The following is a 17,783-nucleotide window of genomic DNA, read 5'->3' as shown; positions in this document are numbered from 1 at the left end:
TTCAGATGCCGTTTGCTCGTGCTGACCAACACTCGCAAGACAAATCTTCGTGCGCTACAGGCATTGAATTTCAGGCTCTCAGAGTTTGCCTTGGTTTGCCAAAATGCCCGTCAACAGCGGCGACTTTTGCAGTTGCCCGGGACCAACCAATACCAACGCACGTTGCCGTGGAGGACCTGAGAGAGCGCATTACGAACTTTGCCCGAGCCCATTCCCACCATCTTGCAACACTACCTTCAGAACGGTCACACGCATGATTTTCGAATGCGATTTCTGTGTATTACGCCTGCATTCGATCAGGCTTTACCCTCGCAACCAAGCCATCAATCCCTCCATGGTGCTTGGTTGGACATGCAGTGCCCCTTATCGTTCCAGGGACCAGAGGAAAGTTGCATCTGTCATCTTCTGCTGCAAAACAACTATCTCTGCTCCTTTTGCACGAGAGTTATGCCGACAACGTACACATCTGAATTTATGGATCAGCAAGTCCCCAGTGGTCTTCCACAGCTGTAGGTTTTTTCCGCTAGAGCCGTCACCATCAGTTTCAAGATATGACACACAAAGACATCAATAGCTGTGTAACTTGCAGCTCTTCACGGCGCAATTCCTCTCGTTGCCGAGAACAACCTCGGAGATGATCGATGATAAGTGACTCGAAGGCAGCACCGCAGGCTTTGTTATCAGCCCTGCGGCGCGAACAAACACGATTAGAGAAATAATCCGCACTTTGGCACAGAAAAGTGTACGTGACATTTAGGTCGCTTTCATGTCACTGCAGCATCATAAGTAATGAACACGGCAATAACGCTGCTCGTTCAGCTCTTTAAGGCAGTAAAGGGGAATCAATACCAATATCAAGGGCAGATGCAGCTTGAAAACCTGGGATGCTGGAATGATTTGATCAAATACCGTTAAGAGAAGAAATAATTGTAGAATGATAGCCTCAGAAGCCATCGTCGCTCAGGGTGACGAGGGCCTTCTTTGTTTTTTTATGGTGAACCGACCTATTTCTTTACTCAGGAGGAGTCGCCGCAAGGCATAATGAAGAAAACGAAGAGGAATAAAAGCTTGCAACGTTGCAGAGTGCAAGAAATACAGCAGTGCCTTTGCAAACTTTGCAGCCCGTCACCCAACGGTCGTAGTTTTTAGTTAGGTCTGGCTTCAGTTTAGCCTTTTTTAAATTTTAGTCTGATCGCCCATTCGAGGACACATATATAAAGCAGGGGTCGAGCATCTGACGTTGTCGCAGGAGCCGAGCACTTCGGGCCCGTTCCTTGGTCGTCTTTTGTCGATTCCCATACACCGGGAACTGATTCACACGCCCATTTGATTGGGAATTTGTGTGTGCGTACGGGATAAATTTATTTATTTGAGAGCGTTAGCCAGAGTCACTCACGGAGAATGCAGGGGACGTGGGATATTCTTGTAACCACAGGGGTCACGTGAAGGCTTCCATGAAGATTTAGGCCGCGTTTTAACGTGACATTCTTGCCTAGAATGAACGGCGACTTTTGCTTCGAGAAATGCTCAATTGTGGCTTGAAAAACACGCTAATCAGACAATTTTAGAATCTAAAAGATCCGAAGGTTGCTCGAATTAGGGAGGTAACAAAAGTAATGCTTGACATAAGCACAGCCTCGTCACGTGTAGTTCAGAAGGACCGTCTGCTGGGATAGTTGGTCTAACATTGTAAATAAAAAAAAAACTGCGCAAGAAATACACATACACATAAAGACACGAAAGACGAGGACAAGCACATGTCCGCGTCTTTCGTGTCTTTATGTGTATGTGTATTTTTCCGCTGTTTTTTGAATTTACAATCGTCACATGTAGCTGTTAGCAGTTTGCATTACGAGGACAAAGGTAACGTGCGATTTTCGTCGAGTGAAGAATGTTCTAGACAGATTATGCAAGGAGGAGTACGACACGCATCTGCAAACATTCGAGACTCCTACACGTCTTGTGTAACAGTCGTACATACCTACTCGGAGGGATTGGCCAAGAATGTTCGCATATCGTGAAATACCTATAAAGATACGCACAGTGGCCGCAGTTGTCTTTTCGGGCACATACCATGGGACACAAGTTCTCTTCTCGGCAAGACAGCGACAAGTTCACTATTTTCCGCACCTTCCAAGGGGCCAAGCCGCAGTCTACTCGGTAAGACGGTGGAGAGCAGCCAGTGGTCTATTCAGGCACATACACTGCGTCGCTTACCGAGTGGCACAAGTCGTCTATTCGGCAATACAGTAGCGACTAACTCCAGCAAATTGGGGACAACAGGCAAACAAAGATTTGCTGTAAAGATACAACGTGGGGTTCTTCCTGCTTTCGGTAAAGATAGGTCCTTCAAAAATTTTCAATAAAGACATAAATGTTCGCAGCACGAGACAAGAGCTAAGCCTGGAACAGTCAAAATCAAGCGAAAGAAGCGATAAACATATATTGCAAGCGTTTTTTTCTGTTCTTCATTGTTATCATTATGCATAGTAATTGTCGTAGAACAACTGTTCTTAGCCAAGCAGCATCTAGAAGCTGCAGCGTTCGTTCTGCCTCTATCTAACAATACCAAACCATGCTTTAGCGAAACACTGGCGATGACTGTAGGCAGCTAAAAGACATTGCACGAAGAAAAATGAAATATGGCTGAACAAATTTGGAAGGGTGGAAGTGTACAACAATTTGATGTAATTTGACTGTCGTAATCAAGCTGCATGCTCATTATCACATGGCAAATACAATTTTGTGACACTACAATGAAGCAGTTATGCACCCTACAATTTCTCGCTCCACAGACAGCAAGTGGTTTGATTTTCACTGCACTAGGTATCATGGGTAAGCATTACTATACGTGAATATCCTGAAACTAGTTTTAATGCAGATACACATGTGATTGTTTTTTAAGAAATCTCGAATTAATATTCAAAGTCCAACTACTGCTGAAGTCACGTAAAGCTACAGTTATAACGGGAGAAATATACAAGTGAAAAGGTACGCGCATTATACTTGGTTCGACCTGTCATCAGATTTATTGGCCAGACGCAGCATAGATTTGGTATACACATTCACATTATTATATTCGGCCTTCATTCACGTATTCTTAGTAGCCGAGTTCTTGAGGAGCTCGAATATTGTACTAAAAACAGCACGAAGCACAGTAACGGACATGTAGACGTCCGCAAGGTCCCGGTAATCTCTTTTCAATTGATGTTCATCGCTGGAAATCATTGTTGTTAGCGGCAGGCATGTAACTATGTGATAAAACAAGAACATCAACAGACAGGCATAGGAAAGCTTGTATTTAAAATGTCAAGTTGAACAGGAGACGCGCACCAATCTGGCGTCAGAAGTAAACATAATAGCCAGTCAATGTTGCTTGCAATACGTAAAATAAATAAAAGAAGAGCAGAAGACAAAGTGGTAAGTAGCGCTAATGAGCTGAGCTCGTACATCCCTTCTGGCACAACGCAGCAACTATACAGTCAGCATTGTCAACTGCTATGTATGCCAAGAACACTCATGGTGCTTCGCCATCGGTGCACCAGATGAGCAAAAGAAGGTGTCTGTGAAGTCCTTGGTGAACTTTAGCGGTCCGTTGATGTAGCGTACGTATACGCGGGACGGCTTTCTTGGGCAACGCGCGTAGGTCGTTAAAATATAGAAGAGCTGCCCGTGCGAAAGGCGCAACAAGCTCCAAGCCGGCTTCACGCTGAACCAGTCCGGCCTCTTCAGTGCCTTCAGGACAGACGAGAGACCCAGCGCCGTGACGAAACTGATGTCGATGTATCTGCTGTGCGTAGCAGTTGTACCGTAGAACGCATCGTAGCAGTCCTTAAAGCGCGACAAGTTGGCGTCGGCTCCCGAAGACCAGGGAAGGCCGTAGAACACCATGTACCACAATGCCTCTGCAAGTATCCGCCCGAATACCGCCATGTTTTGCAGGTGTACTTTGTTGGGGCCCGCGCGGATCGAGCTACAGACGGAGGTGGGCAGGTAGACTCGGCTTCGGCCAATAAAATTGATGGACATGTACTGGAGTATCTCTGCTTTGCCCAAGAAGGAGGCATAATCCTTCATAGCCTGGAAGTTGTACTCGCGGCCTTGCAGGAGATTCTCGGCGAAATTTCGCGATGGCTTGGGAACCGCGGTTGTGCTGCGAATCATCTCGGCAGGAGTGAGCATGGTCAGGTCTTGGAAGAAGCTCTCTAGAAGTCTGACGTCTTCCTCGGCTTGAAAGAGGCCGCTAGTGCGACAGTCCGCTCTCACGGCTTCTCGTACACTGGCGAAGATGGCACGAGCATGTGTGTCCTTTTCTGGGCTGCAAAGCGCGTGTACTTTGAAGACATACGAGAGGTGCCAAATTTTATCGAGGCTCTGTCTGCAGGCCTTGAAGACGAATTGCGGTTTCGCGGAGTACGATGCGTAAAATTCATTAAAAACGTTCAACACACTGTGCCAGAGAAAGTAGGACGCGATGACACTTTCCGCGGTGGTGCTGTGCTTCTCGGTGGAGACAATGTGATACAACGTTCTGATGCGGTCTGCACCATCAACTGTAAAAAACTGAGCCTCGCCAAGTGAATAACCGATGGCGACCAACCCTGCTTGTACGTCATCGATACTCCATACGTCACGGTTGAATGCGCTTCGGTTGTATGCTGTGTAATTTACGACTCGAATATCCGTGGAATGCTTCTGGCTGCATATAAAGGCTGCGAATTCAAGTGCGCTTTCGGTGCTGACGTTTGCAATCAGCCTGGCGTTGAGAGCGTCTACGGAAATGCCTATTACTTCCTTCACGAGGGCGTCGACATTGCAAATTGCTCTGTACGACATGATAACGTTCTTAGAGTGGGCGTCGTACAGCACAGTAAAGGCTGTGTAAATTTTATACTTGGACATCATTGTGGTTGCGTAAACAAAGGCTTTCTTGCTGTCCATCTGAATTAGCATGCTTTGCTCCTTCCGGACAATGGCGGCGGCAATAGTAGAGACAAAATGACGGCTGTTGGAGACGCTTTTGACGCACGAGCTGAAATACGCAATGAGGAAATCTCCTGCGGGGTTTCGCTCAAAAACCGGTGGCACGACTCCGGTTACCATGATGCGGTCGAGCTCGCTTTGGGCGCTGCTGTCCTGCGAGGCTCGATGTTTGATGACGTTGGCGCAGACGTACGCGAAAAAGTCAGAACAAGGGTCCACGCTGGTATTCACGTACCGCAGGGTCTCTTGCGCGTCTGCCGTGCAGCAAAAGGGCTGTCCGTGCTCGTCGACGGCTTCACGCCGTTTGCGCCGCCAAGTGTCCAGGTAGACGCTCGCCAATATCACCATTGCGGCGGTGACGACCACCGCAGCGCTAAAGAGGGCTATAGTGAAGCACTCCCAGCTCTCAGGGTCCCTGTATGTCTCGTTCCTGGCTGCGGCACTCTGGGTCCTTGCAGAACCTGATCGTGGGGAGGCTGCAACGTACGCAGGACTACAGGCGGCCATCTTCTCTTCTTCCTTTTTTTTTTGCCTTTCCGGCAATGATGGCGATGATGATTCCTTATTTAATGGCAAAACCCCACTGTGGGGATAGGCCACGAAAAACAAGTAATCATTATTGTGAAAGAAACTGATAATAAATGCAATAAAATTGTGCGTTATGAGGTAGTCATCATTGCATAAACTGGTAAAGTAACAGAACCAAGATGCTAAATTTATAATAATAATAATAATAATAATAATAATAATAATAATAATAATAATAATAATAATAATAATAATAATAATAATAATAATAATAATAGTAATAATAATAATAATAATAAACTCTTATGAATCTCTCTTTTTCCTATTTGAATTTTCTAATTCTACAATGTATTGAAGGAGAAATCACGGAAAATAGGAAATATTTAACTTTGTCGTGCCTCAGATGTATAAATGGCTCGACGAACGTTGCTGCGGCTGTGTCCCAATACCGATCCCCCAATTGATAGTAGGAGAGTACCGCATAAAGGCAGCCCTAGATTAAGCAGACGAATTTCAAAACATCGTTTTCGTTGAGTAGGAAACCTTCGGCACGAGAGTATAAAGTGATTCATGAATTCCGTCTCATTGCAGAGGTAGCATAAAGGGAATATCTCAGCACCAGAGATTGCACAAGTAAAAATTAAGCGATGGAATACGGCAACGGGCAGCCTTTCATATGACACTTTGAATCGTCAAGTTGATTTCTTTGTTTATTTTAACGTGATATATAATTATGCTTGTGCTGCTGTGAACTTTTTAATGGGAGCGGCGGGCTAGTCAAGAGGCTGAACGTCAACTTTCATTCGCCGCTTATCTGTTTGCGGCTAAAATAGACGAAATAAATTGATTGAATAATTGATTGATAATTTGTAAACACTACTTGAAATCAAACATACTATGTTTATAGTCTGTTCAAGAGCTCACGGAGGTGACTATTTGGGTATGTTGGTAGGTCATGGATATACTCTTTCAGTTCAGTTTCAGTCAGTTATACTCTTGAGCTCTCCCTCTTCTAACCTGTCATCTTCGGGTCTCCCTACTCTTTATGCACAGCGTCAGGTTGAATGCATTAACGTCTTTGTGCTGTAGTTTCCACTCAACGCTGCACATCATTACAGTACCTCAATTTTGACAAACCTGCTACAGCACGCATGTCAAGACATGCCATATCATTCATGTTATGAATGTCACCACATCTCATTCATGTTATCTGCATACGTAATTCATGTCAGAAAACAGGTTTGACGGAAGGCCGTCTGGTCGCGAGACATCTTAAGTAGTTGAAAGTTGTACGCCGCGCAGAAAGATAAAATATAAAAATGTATCAGATCCAATGAGTTGGAATCTATATACAGCGAAGCTTAGTGTTAGTACATATAAAGAGTCGAAAGACGCGTACACACACACACACACACACACACAAACACACACACACACACACACACACACACACACACACACACACACACACACACACACACACACACACACACACGCACGCACGCACACACGCACACACACATGTGCGGGCCCCCACAAATTATGCGGAGCCCTTTGTTAATCGGAATGGCTAACTACTAGCGACTACGACGGAGGCTTTGAATGCATCATTGTTTCAGAGGCAGCACGCGCGTACGTTCGTAGCGCAATTTGAATTCGTACTGCGCACGAGAAGCGTTCACTTGAAAGTGGATGAAAACAACTTGCCGCAGGTGGGGAACGATCCTACGTCTCCGCATTACGCGTGCGATTACGCGTAATGCGAAGACGCTGAATCGTTCCCCACCTGCGGCAAGTTGTTTTTTCATCCACTTTCATTACCATTAATTTATCATTTATTTAATTCACCTAGTAAGTACAAGTAAGTACAAGTACAAAGTACAAAGTACAAGTAATTTCCCATATATTGCCCTTGATGTCTTTGTTTGTTGGCTTCTTATGATACGAATAATAAAAATCGGACCCCTCGTTTAACCGCCATTTTTCTCGTTCACCTGGCAAGTATGTTATTCAAATCGGTCTCGAGTAAGGCAACGTCGTCTTGGTTATCTATTTTTTGGTAAAGTACACTGTCATCCGTGAATAGGCAAACCTTTGATGACATGGCAGTGCGTAGGTCCTTCATGAAACACCAGATATTACTGGTCCCGATAAAAACCCGATAATACTGGTCGGACTAAGGAATCAATAGTATTAGCAGAAACAAACTGAGTACATTTACAAAGGAAAGCTCCAATCCAGTTAGGCACATTAGGATCTAGATACAATTTGTGAAGCCTAAAAAGTAGTAACTGATGACTAACTTTGTGAAATGGTTTAGAGTAATCTAAAAGATACAATCTATTGAAAATCCAGAATCGAGCAAATGATGCAGGTCATCAGTAAAGACTAGAAGCTGTGTTTCGCAAGAAAAATTCCTACGGAAGCCATGTTGTGATAGTGCAAAAAACTGGTTCGACCCAAGAAAATTAACAATGTGAGTGAATGTAATGTGTTCAAAAACTTTACAGGCAACAGACGCCAGTGAAATTGGGAGACAATTCGATGGATTGTGTGTTACCCCAGACTTGTGAAGTGGAAGTATCTTCCCTACCAGCCAGTCTTCCGGAAGGTTAGAATGCTGCAGGGACTGTGAATAAATTGCATGCCAGAATGATAGAACAGTATTCAACAGTATCTTTAAAAAATTTCGTACTGATACTGTCAACGCCACATGATGACGATTTTCAAGTTTCATAATGATGGCGCGAATGCGCTCGGAATAAAAATGGCGTCCATGTGCAAGTAATGAGGTAATGTCAAGATATGTTGTTCATCGGTACCTACTGGGGGTTTATAGCTTTTATAAATGTGAAATTTAGGACAGACGCGCATTATATGTCAGGCACGGGATGTCCTTCCGTCGTTTGCAAAGTTGTTGCGCTGCGTTCGTCGTTATGCATGACACTCCAACATTGTCTAGAATTATGTTTAGCATAGCTGGAAGGGTGCGATTAGAGAAGAAAAATTTACCTCTTTTCCTTTCAGATGAGTAAGTTGTGGTTCCAGATTTATAGGCTGACCAACGCTTATCAGACCGAGATTTGAGAGCAGCGTGATAAGAGCCTTTTCGTATTGTTTCAAAGACGGTTTATGATCTTTTGTACCACGGGACGCTCGTATTCCAAAAAAAAACTTTCTTGATAGGAGTGCATTTCAAAATTACTTCTGAAATTTTCGGTTTAGGTAAGTCCCAGGGCCCTATAACGTAATACTATTCCAATATGTTTTTATTCCAATCTCCTGACGTCAAAGTTGCGTAATCGCCGACGCAAGCATCAGGCCGTCACCTGCAGGATTGTCTGAACAGACCAATAAAACGCTCTCCCCGTTCATAGGAGGTCACTTTTGTTTGCTTGAAAAACGAATAACATTGCCTACACTCAGCGGCTTGTCTTATCTAATTGGCAGACAAGAGGCGAGGAGGACGCTCAAGTGGAGAGGAATTCGATGGCGCCGAGCCACTGCACTGAAAATTGATAACCGGATGAAGAGGGTGGTGCCGCTATCTGCGATTGGTCCCTTTTCCCTTACTTAGCTTGCGGTGGCTGGTCGAAAATCGCGGCAGCATGCAACGGAAGCTTAAGAGTGATGCCAAAACAGATCGTCAGCAAGGATTTGGCAGAACGAGGTCCTAAACGTGCTGAAAGTGCTCGAAAATATTACATGGCCAGGCAAAATGTTTACTATACGCAAATAAACCCATGCACCCCGGCAGGTGCGAGTAGCCAGTGCCTGAGTGATCGGCGGCAGCCATATTTCATTCTTTTCGGAACGGGGCAGCCTGCGGCTATTCAGAAGAAAACTCAGTTTTGTTCGGCATATTAATACATCTTTATCGCGTACACGTCACTTTCACGCGGTGAGTTTTTGCGGTTTTGTGACGTCGCGTAACAAGCAGGTGAAGCGGGTGCAGCCCGAAAACTTTTGACCAATAGCCGAGGGCCAATGCAGAAAAGGCGTCGAATCCGAAATAGCTATTTTTCTTTTGTTCGGTCAAATCATGCATAATCAGTGTGTACACGTCATATCAGATGGGGTGCTATCGCATTTTTCGTGACGTCGTGTGGCAGACAGGTAAAGTGGGGGTGGTCCAGAAATGTTTTTCACCAATCGCGGAGGGCTGATTGCGGAATTGGAATAGAAAAGTTTTGAATAGTTTTACGTTATAGCGCCCTCAATTGCTTTGCACGATCGTTCAAGGTAATCGAACAATAACACTTCTAAAAAGGAGCACAATTGTCTGGTTATCGTGTCGAAATCATCTTTCTTATTATCGCGTATTGTTTTAAGGTGTCAACGCGCGCGTGAGAATGGCAGTGAAATCACTCCTTGAATAATTTCATGATCACTGATACCGGGCGTATTAGACACACCAGGTACATTTTCAGGCGATGATGTGAAAATAAGGCCAAGAATTGAAGATCTATTACTTTTAACGCGTGTAGGAAACTGAACCAGTTGTGTCAAATGAAAAGCAGAACAGGTGTGAAGGAAGTGTATGCTAGAAGAGTTGACTGTTGCGCTAGTTGGGCGTCCATATTTGAAGTAGTAGCTTAGCGCGATAAAAACACGGAAACAAGAAAGGCGGACAAGGACAGGCGCTACTCACAAATGTTTAATGGAAGGAAGGATAGTACATATATATATCCTCTTGTCACGCATACGCCTACCAAGCAGAAGAGAAACAGGCACATGCACATCAAAGGCGGTTGCGCAAGAAGTTAAATTCGGCATCTAGTAATGTGATAGAAGGCTCACTCACACATCTATCTCTATTCTTCTTGATAAAGAAGGCCACAAAAGCGAGCCTGGAAGAGGCGTTGCCGCTCCTGCCCAGAATAGTAGTCACAAAAAAACGAGCGTCACAACCACACGCGCTAACAAGAGACACCAAATGTGCGCCCTTATTCTCCTTTTTCTTAGTTTTTGCGCAGGTTCACTGAAGCGGTCATTTAGGCAACGCTCGGTTTGTCCAATGTAGAGCTGCCCACAACGGTGCAAGGGGACTGCAAAAAGAACCCCTCTGGAGCATTCAACAAAGGGCTTCTCATGCCTCGTGCGGCAGCCCCGCCGGCTCTCACAGCAAATTCGAGAACACAGCTTCGGAAGCTTGTTGGGTGCAGAAAAAAAAACAGAGGAATACTATGACGGTTAGCAACCTTTTTAAGGTTGTGCGAGACCTTGCGTATGCAGGGAATGACCTCTGGTCTTACCTACGGTCGTTTGACCTCTGCTCTCGCCCTTCGTGCTCCAAGCTTTACTTTTTGCAGAAGAGACTCTACTATAGTGTTGACGACCGTCAAAGGGAAACCAGCTGCCAAATCACCGTTTAAGGGAACATGCGAGGAGGAACAAGCGAGATTTGTCGCGAGGACTTTGAACACGTGCTTGCACTCGGCATTTATCACGACACTAACTTTTATCATGCCAATTATTTCGGCCTAATGGCCGTTCTGAAAGGTTGAAACGGGAAACTGGACTTTATGACGATTCTTTCCAACATTCTAATACAAACATCTGCCGTAAAGCTTGTAACTATAAATTTTAATGACCCAATTAGTTTAGCTAGTGAAAGGATTGCGTTAGTTTTGGCACGGCTGGCATTTTCGCATGGCTGTTTGACGTCAGAAAATCAGAGGCTACCGCTTTGTCGTCTGGTTTGAAAGGGGTCGAGGCCACGTCGTATGCGTTCTCCCCTCACTCTGGCACCCAACGGCGCAGCAAGGGCATCACGGTGGATTTGTCCCTGCAATCCCTTTCCTCGCGCAACAAAAAGCAGCTGCAAAAGCTCCGTAACGCACATGCAAAAAAAAAGAAAAAACAACGCACGGTTCTCATGACGTATTTCCAGCTCCTCAATAGCTTCCAGTATTTGCAGTGCGCAGAAGCATGGCGTTGGAATGAGCTTTTTTTTGCCTAGCATGCCAATTCATATCGCCACCACTCAGTGCAGTAAGACTGCTTTACGATTCAAGTTATACGTGAGAAGAGACATACAAATTTGTGGCTGCACCAAATGCGCTCAAGTTTTGCCACCTTGCAGTGGAATGCTTCTAGTTTAACATGCCTTGTGTAACTTAAGCTAGAAAATGTGGCATTTGATTCCATTTATTTCATTTATTTTCACCCTCAGGGCCTTTCGGCATTACAGAGGGGGAGGTGGGCACGTCAGCCATACAACTTGATCCATGCAATATAAATGCATATATATTACATGAGCAGAATAACAATACAAAGAAATCAACGTAACAGTAATGTATGTGTTAGTAACACACGCAATAAACAAATAAATAATAATAGAAGACACTGATATGAACATAAGGTTAGCTATCTAATTCAGGTGCAATAATATCAACTATGGTATGTGTAAAGTGGCAGTAATGATACAAATAAATCATACTATGGCAGTATGGGGATATCAAGTGCACAATTAAAAAAGTAACTTCAGCACAAGCGCTAGCTATTTCATTCAGGAGCAATGAGGTTGGTTACGACATGTCTAAAGCAGCAATAATAATACAAATAATACATAACACAACAGTAATGGAAATAGTAATAACACTAGTATAACACAAAATAAGTAACTGGAATACGTGCGTAAATTAGTTATCCGATTCTTTTGCAAAGAGGTTAGCTATTGCATGTTTAAAATAGCACTAATTCATGATACTAATAATATTATGAGGCAGCTGATTAGATTCTCTAGAAGTTCTAGGATGGAATGAGTTCAAAGAGGAAATACTTTTACAGTGGGGAACAAAAACTTTATGTGCACGATCGAGGCGACGTGATATGAATATAGGAGTAGTGATAAAGAGAGAGCAAAGAGTTTGATTGTGTTAGTATACTTTACAGAACAGAGTGAAACGTGATATCTTGCAGCGGTTAATATGCAATGGAAGATTAAAGGAAAGATTTCATGAGCGTTACACTAGCCGCGCGATTATAGTTGCGATGCATGAATGAATTTGGCTGAGCGATTTTGAACGGCTTCAATTTCATTGACAAGTTTTGCTTCACAAGTATCCCTTACGGGTGAGGCATATTCTAAATGACGCCGGATGTTAGTGGTGTAGAGTAGTTTCCTAATTCTATCGAAGCAAGGTAGAAGCTTCGTCGGATGCAACTAAGACTGCGTTTAGCTTTTGCAAATGACAGAATGTGTATGTAATTTGCCCGTTAAATGCGAGGTGACATGCACTCCCAGATAGTTGTTTGACGTTACAGTATCAGGAACCGTGTTACCAATGATGTAGTGTGGGTTAGGTGGTAAAAGGCGTGATACGCACATTATTTACCATTTTGATGTGCTCATTTTCATGTTCCATGCTTGGCACCAGTTATGGATGTTATCAAGATCAGTGAGGCAGTGTCGGCTGGCGATGTTATTTTCCGGTACATGGCACAATGATCAACGAAAGGACATCTTTTAGACGAAATATTAGTAGGAAGATCACTAACGTAAATTACGATAGTAAGGGACCAAGAACTGAACCCTATGCGACACCAGAGATGACATGTACTGCAGGAGAGTTAAAGCCATCAGCCGACACAAATTGAGTACGGTTAGAAAGGAAGATGTTAATCCAAATAAGTACGTTTGTATCAACGTTTAGAAAGCTTAATTTGTAAAGTAGAAGGGAGGGAGTGGTTTCACCAAAGGCTTTCACGAAATCGAGAAAGATGCAGACAGGCATTCACACGGTATCAAGAGCTACGCTAAGATCGTTATTGAGCGCTAGTAACTGAGTTCCACACCAAAAGAACTTATGGAATCCATGTGAAGAAATGGTTGCTTTCTAGAAGGGTTATCAGCTGTGAATAAATAACATGCTTCCCAATTTTGCATGGTATAGCTGCGAGTGAAATGGGGCGATAGTTATTTGGATCAAAGGCATCATGGCACCCATAAATACTTTCACTCAAGAATGTGCGTGTATTTCCGCCTGACCCGAAGTTAATACAATACTCAGGATTATTCATAACTTTCCTCTAAAGCACACGTTTCACGATGAACGATGTCATTAAAAGGCACAAGGTAATATACTCATCTATTACTGTACTGGAAACGGAGACTCACAGAAAATAAGATTTCTGGCACGACTGGTCGGAAAGGCAGTATTTTGGAGACTCCGAAAAATATATTTCCGGTGACCGTACTTATCCCAACTCTGACCTTCACTCGGTGTGGGCCGGGCTGTCTCAGGACTTCATTTGAGACGCGGACAATATTGTTGTGAAATCACAACGTTTGCATTTTTTAGTGAAAGCAGTTTCTCGCGGCGGTGCTGACCATAGGATGGCGTCTTATTTGCAAGAAAACACGGTAGATCATATTGAATTGCTGTGCTACACATTAGCGCACATTCTACTTGTACCGACCCCGAAGTTTTCTCAACACCTCTTCATTCTCTCCTACTGTGAATTGTTCAGAAAGAACGTTTTCCTTTCTGGTATTGTCAGCCTGGCCCATTTCGTTGTGGCACGCCCTACGAGACACTCATCGCTGGTCTTGTAATTCTAAGGTTATATCTTAAGCCCATACTAGCGATATATTGGGTGCCTGCCAATTAATGTGAATAGAAAGATTAACTATAGTTTTTTGCACTGGCTCGCAGGCTCAACGAACACAAAAATTGCGATCCACTGTTAGGGAAGCTAAATATTGCCCATGGTTATTTGCCTCGCTTCTATACAGGAGGTACACCGAAAACTACAGACTGAACCGCGACAAGTGCTAAAAGTGTAGAATTTCTGAGCAAGGCATACACTGAAACATAATGCTACGCGCGACGCGTTTACTTAAAGATGCTAGGCAGATCAGTGGAAACGGGCTTCGTTTTTTGGGAGCGGTCCAAATGTAGCCCACCGAACGTCGTCCTCTTTCTCCACTTCCTGTCTTTGTTGTCATTTGCGCTCCTTTTGCCCTTTGTTACGAGAGGTCGTGACATTTCCCTGTTGGCAGACGAACCACGCCGGCAAGTCATTGAGTCGCTCGTGGATTGTAAGGCTTCAGGCGGGCAACGTGCGCGACTTCTGTTTTGACCGAGTGTCGTTCACTCTTTGTGAGGCGTGCAATGAGATAGTTGACCTCGCTGAGGCGTTCGAACATAACGTAAGGTCATACGTAGTGAGCCAAGAACTTCTGGCAGAAGCCGCGCTTCCATAATGGCGTCCAGAGCCACACAAGGTCACCAGGATTGAAATATACATGTAGGCGACTGCCGTCGTAGCGAATCCTTGATCGGTTCAGCGAAGCTAGGGTGCGTAGCCGAGCAAGGCGTCACGCTTCTTCTGCTAGACAGACCATCTTGGTAACAGAGTCATTGTCATGAGCGAAGTAAGGAAATATGGTGTCGAGCGTGTAATGAGGCGGACGAACATAAAGAAAGAAGGTGAGTAACCGGTGGTTTCGTGTCTTACGGTGCTGAATGCATAGGTACAAAAGGCAAGACACTGTCCCAGTTCTTATGTGCGTAGCCGACACACATGGATAGCATGCTGGCAAGCGTTCTGTTTGTACGTTCAACCAGACAATTAGTTTGTGGATGGTGCGGCGTCGAATGCCGGAAGCTAGCTGAACACAGGCGAAGGGTCTCTTCAACAACGTCTGCGGTAAATCGTCTCCCACGATCGCAGAATATAATTCGAGGAAGCCCATGTCGGAGAATGATGGAATATAATAAGAAAAGAAAGCCTTCTGTTGCCGTTGCCGATGGCAGTGCTGCTGTCTCACAATCACGGGTCAGGTGGTCTTCACAGACAATAATCCAACAACTGCCGTCTGAGGATCACGGAAAGGGGCCCAGGAGATCTATACCGACTTGTTCCAAAGAGGCGCTGGAAGGCGAAACTGGCTGAAGTCGACCATGCGGTGTGTTTGGAGGTTCCTTGTAACGCTGGAAGTCAGTGCAACTGGAGATGTACTGCTCGGTATCGTGGCGCATCTCGGGCCAGTAAAAACGTTCTTGAGCGCAGGGGAGCGTGCTTGTGGAGCCAAAATGGCCAGAAGTTGGATAGTCGGGCATGGTGCATAGTAAATGAATACAGAGGCTTTTGGGGACAACTAAAAGTAACGCGCGCATTGGTCGAGTAGCTCTTTTTATACAGGACACCGTCACGTAGGCGAAAGCGGCTACTTTCTGAAAGGTCGTGCGCGGTCGCGAAGAGCGGTTGCAAACTCTCGTCCTTCTGCTGTTCAGATATGAAGGTACCCATATCAGGAAATGCCGGAGATACAAAAGCAATCTGCTGATTGAAGTTGTCAGCGTCGCATTCAGTCGTTCGAAGGGGCATGCGAGAAAGGCAATCAACATCAACGTGTCGTCGACCGCTCTTGTACAAAACAACAAACCAAGTCGACCAGAAGGGTCCCAAAGATTCACGAGCCAGCACAGTGAATGATGATCCGTGGGCACCGTGAAAGAGAGCCCGCAGAGGTAAGAACGAAACTGTTGCACCGTGAAGATGACCACCAAGCACTCTTGGTCGGCCGCTGTATAATTGCGCTCGGAGCTACTTAATGAGGGGCTAGCGTACGAGATCACGTGCTTACTTCCGCCGATGCCAACACCACTCGCGTCTGTCTGAACCTCTGTTCGTGCTGAGGCATCGAAGTGGCGAAGAATAGGCTGCGACGTCAAGAGGAACTTTAATTGACGAAATGAAGAGTCACGCTCTGTGGTCCACTCAAAAGGAGCACCTTTTTGAAGAAGGCGCGTCTGAAAATATAGGAATGAATCGGTGAAAGCAGGAGCATAAGCCTAAAAAGCTTCCTAGCTGCATGACACCATGAGGTTCCTTAAATGCCTCTACAACCGCTGTCTGTCGTGGATCTGGTCGTATGCCGTTTTTATCGACTTTTTTATGTCCCAGCACAACAGCTTGTCGTTAACAAAAATTGCACTTCTTCGAATTCTGGACAAGGCCGGCTTTCCCCAAGCAGTTCGGCACCAACTCCACTGCAGACGCTTGTTATGCTCACTAAATGTTCGCCCGACGATAACAACGTCGTCCATGTAGCACATGAAAACTTCCCATTTCCAGCCGCGCAGTATAGTGTCCACGAACCTTTCGAACGTTGCGGCCGCCTTGCATGTCCCCAAATGGCATGACGTTAAATTCAAATTATCCGTCGGCCGTTACAAATGCAGTTTTCTTCTTATCGTCACTGTGCATAGGAATTTGCCATTAACCTGACCGCAGATCAACATAAGAGAAGGACGAGGCCGCAAAAAGACAATCGATCGCGCCGTCAATTTGGGGAAGCGGTAGACGCCTTTTTTAGTAATGGCGTTTAGGCGTGGGTAATGAACGTAGAATCGCCATGTGCCGTCTTTCTTCTTCACTAATATCAATGGTGCTGCCCAAGGGCTAGATAATCGTTGGATGAGTCCTTTGCTTAGTATTTCTTCGACTGGATCGCTGATTTTCTTTGGGCTCTGCAGGCGACACATGACATAGTTTTTGTCGAATCAGTTGGCCAGACCCTATGTTGATTCGGTGACGAATGCTAGACGCAGGGCTCGATGGCGGGCTCTCGTTCTGCGCGAAGTCGAATACTGAGGAGTGTTTCGCAAGGAGGGCCACCAACGCCTCACGCTTATGGTCATTGAGTGATTTGGCGACCATACAAAGGATCTTTGAGTCTACAGAGTGCACGTTACCGGCTTATCCTGTGTCCACAAGTTCTGTAAGCACTTGCATCTTCTTGACTGTAAGTCTTCCTGAAATGTGGCAAGCTTTAAGCCTTGAGGCCGCATCGCCGCTTCAGTAGAACAATTTGTCACCCACAGCCCTGTGAATCAATTCAGCACCGATACCATGCAATGCGGAAGTACCACATTTTTCTTTAGGCAGTTCACATGTACAGGATCCACTGCAGAATCAAGTGGCTTACAACTTGAACAAACAGCAGCAACACGGACCGCAGATGAAGTGGGCACAACTGTTCCCTCGGAAACGCAAAACGCACTTTTTTGGATGGGCGAGTCTTCCAAGATCACGGATGGAACACTCCTGCCCACATTGAGTTCACCCGTTCGCCAGTCAACATTTGCACCACACAATTGCAATAAGTCGATCCCTAAAATGACGTCGTGAGTGGAACGAGGAAGAACAGTAAACTCAGTGTTAAAAACTCGGCTGCCCAAGGACGGACGCACATTGCAAGCAACAACCGTGTATAATGATTCGCAGCTCACTTCATGAAAACTAGTGCTCTGGTCCCA

This window comes from Dermacentor andersoni, chromosome 10 (assembly GCF_023375885.2).
Source record: "Dermacentor andersoni chromosome 10, qqDerAnde1_hic_scaffold, whole genome shotgun sequence".
NCBI classification, from domain to species: Eukaryota; Metazoa; Arthropoda; class Arachnida; order Ixodida; family Ixodidae; genus Dermacentor; species Dermacentor andersoni.
This window is presented reverse-complemented; position numbering follows the sequence as displayed.